Source organism: Petaurus breviceps, unplaced genomic scaffold (assembly GCF_028583685.1).
Source record: "Petaurus breviceps papuanus isolate PSGF00001 unplaced genomic scaffold, PetGlider_PUasm1.0 208, whole genome shotgun sequence".
NCBI lineage: Eukaryota > Metazoa > Chordata > Mammalia > Diprotodontia > Petauridae > Petaurus > Petaurus breviceps.
In genome coordinates, this window is record NW_027185852.1 from 28,317,488 (window position 1) to 28,321,104 (window position 3,617).

Consider the following 3,617-nt stretch of genomic DNA (forward strand, 5'->3'; position numbering starts at 1 on the left):
GAAGGAAGGAAGGAAGGAAGGAAGGAAGGAAGGAAGGAAGGAAGAGAGGGAGGGAAAGAGGGAGGGAGGGAGGGAGGGAAAGAGGGAGGGAGGAAGGAAAGGAGAAAGAAAAATACAAAACGATGCGTGGCTGTTTGTGCTCCACAGCAGGAGACAAGCGGAGTCCTTCCTCACAAAGAAATCGCACCTGGGTGAAATGGGGCCTGGGGAAGAGATTGATCCAGAGTCCTCTTTAGTCAGATGAAGGGAGGGGATGAGATGATTTCTAAGCTACATGACCCTTCCCTATACACCGGAGACGTTCGTCATTTCTTGCTCAACCTTTCCTGATCTCCTCCTCAGCTCCCCGGGCTCCTTCACTTCTAGTGCTTTTGTATCTGTTTTGTATTTAATATGCAATGGGGTTTGGGGGATTCCCAGACCATTTAAAATGGAGGCACCCCCGTAGGATGATGGAGAGCTGGGGACCTGCTTTTGGGAAACAGACAGACTGGTGAGATGTGGACATTCTGTGTTGGTCGGAAGCTGCCTGTGGCTTTAAATCTCCTTAACTGGGCAGTCTCCTTCCCACCAGTCCAGAGTGAAGATTCCTTCACTCACTGCAGCTAACAAAATGTGTGTGGGAGGGGGTAGGGGGCTAGTTCTAGGTAGGAAGGGTGAAGTCCTTGGGTCTAGGTGCTCCATCCATAGGGACCTTAATTCCAACTTGGTGTTGCTGCCAGCCCAGCAAGGAAGCCTAGAGAATCAATAGTCTGGCTAATGTAAGCCAGGTGGTTCCATCATTTCATTCAACTCAATAAGCACATTGCCATCATTTAGTAAGCCTAGAAAAGATGTATTTTATGACTTGTATTAGCTTGATATCTCATTAAGTCTGAAAAACTGTCATGGCTCGGGGCTGGCCCCTCCAACTGGCACCTTAATTTCTTTCTCTCAGTCAGACAACACATGGGACTGTTACATCTTTATAATCTTCCTTCTTTTTTTTCTTTCACTTTCTTGAAGGCAGAAATATTGAGACTATTACATAGGCGTTTGAGCCAAGAGTCAGGTGTTCATCAGCCCCTCCTTTAATGGCATAGTGGTAGAGACAAATAGGAATGGACCTTTAGCATCTAGTCAGCTATGTGGAACAATGGACCCAGAATCAGAGAGATGTGAGATCAAATCTGATCTCAGACAGTAGCTTTGTGACCCTGGGCAAGTCATTCTGCCTAAAGTTTCTTCATCTGTAAAATAGAAATAATAATAGCACCTCTTTTCTAGGAAGAATCAAGTCAAACAAAAAGACACATATATCTTTGCAAAGTTTAAGGCATGATATAAGTGCTAGCTATTATTATTGTTATACCCTCTTTCATCACTATATGGAAAAGTAACATTTCTTGAAAGTGAGATCTCATCAACCCAGGGCTATTTTTGATTGCTAATAGGTCCCCTTTTCATCTTTATCTTCCAGCATTTGAATTTAGGGCTAAAATCAAGTCAGCTTCAGTGGACTTTGAACATTTCCTTTCTTGGACACTGTCTACTCTGCCAAGGAGAGCTCCTGTGAATTTCCATTCGCTTCTGGAGGGACTGGCTCCCTAGTACTGGTGCCAGGCTTTTCCTCTTCTTAATTCCCTTTGGTGATACCCAGCCTGAGACTATAGTTTGATATCTCACTCCCCACCAGCTACATGAGTAATGTGAAGGGTGTATGTAAAATTGGGGGATAAGAGAGAAGTTGGGGGACAAATAGGAGGAGTGTCTCCCTCATTTCCTTTTAAAATAGTCTCTGCAGAAAGTATGAATTTATTTCATAATTAAATATTTTTAATGTAAAAAGAAAGAATAGACCCAAAGTGAAAACACTATAAGTACAGGTAGAAGAGGAAAGAGTGGTAAGTCTAAAGGAAAGTTTAGAAGCCCTAGGCTCACATGAAGAGGTGACCTTACTCCTTACCTGGGCTGAGCCCTCTCCCTTCTATCCCATCTCCTCTAACACATTATCTACTGTCATCCCCACTCTATTACTTCCTTCCTTCCTTTCTTTTTTTTTTTGCTTTTTGGAGTTGGGAGGGAAAGGCATTTGGGGTTAGGTGACTTGCCCAAGGTCACATGGCTAGTAAATGTTAGGTGTTTGAAGCTGGATTTGAACTCAGGTCCTGCTGACTCCAGGGCCAGTGCTCTATTTACTGTGCCACCTAGCCACCCTTACTACTTATTTTCAATCTCTCTGTCAACTGGCTTTTCTTACTGCCTACAGACATGCCTATGTCTCCCCCAATCTAAAAAAAAAAGCCACCCAAACTCCAACTTCCCTTGATCCTTCCATATCTACTATCATCCTATATTTCTTCTGCCCATTATAGCTAAACTAGAGAAGGCTCTGTACAATACTTTGTAGTCCCATTATCAGCCTCATTCTTCCTCTGCCACTGCTCTGTCCAAAGTTACCGATGATCTCTTAGCTGCCAAATCCAGAGGACTTTTCTCAGCCTCCTCCACCTTTCCACAGCTCCTGACATTCTTGATCACCCTCTTATCCTTGATACTCTCTTCTCCCTAGATTTTGAAACTTCACACTTTCCTGGTTCTCTTTCTGCCTACAGAAGGACCATTTCTTTTCAGTCTTATTTGTCAAATCCTCTTCCACATCACTACCTCTAACCATAAGTGTCCTTCAGCATTCTGTCCTGTGCCCTCTTCTCTTCACCTCCTATATTCCTTCACTTGGTGATCTCCTCAGCTCCTGTGGCTTTAATGATCATCTCTATGCTGATAGGGCAGTGAAGTAGCACACAGAATAAAGTGCCAGACCTGGAATTACAAGCATTTATTATCTCTCTCCCCCCCACTGTTCCCCCCACCATTAAAAACCCAATATAACCAATCTGCACAGTCCAGCAAAACAAATCCCTGCATTGTTCGTGGCTAAAATGTATGTCTCCCGTATTTTCTGTCCATCACCTCTCTAGCAGGGGGTCAGCATCATGTTTCACTTTTGGTCCTCTGGACTCCTAGTTTATGATTGCTTTGCTCAGAGTTTGAAAATCTTTCCAAGTTCTTTTTCTTTATGATGTTATCAATATATAAATCATTCTCCTACTTCTGCTCACTTAGACACTGGTTCATAGAGGTCTTCTCAGTTCTCTCTGAAACTGTTCACTTTATGACTTTATTGTTTGTTTTTTGCTTTTTGGAGGACAATTGGGGTTAAGTGACTTGCCCAAAGTCACATGGCTAAGTAAGTGTGTCAGGTGTCTGAGGTCAGATTTGAACTCATGTCCTTCTGACTTCAGGGCCAGTGCTTTATTCACCGTGCCTCCTAGCCACCCCTACTTCATAACTTCTTAAGGCAAAATTCCATTAATTTCCTATACCATGATTTATTTAGCATTCCCTGATATGTGAGTACTACTTTACTCTCCAGTTCTGCTGAGACTAGGGGTAGGCACTACAAAGGAACTTAAGCCTCTCTAAATGATTTGATTAACCTTCCAGAAGCTGGATTTAACTGGACCAAAACCACCCCAATTTATTTGCTGGGAGACAGCAAATGTTTAACTGGGTGGAAGATGTAATGAATGACAATGTGAAAAAAATGCTATAAATCACTAATAATTAGAGAAATG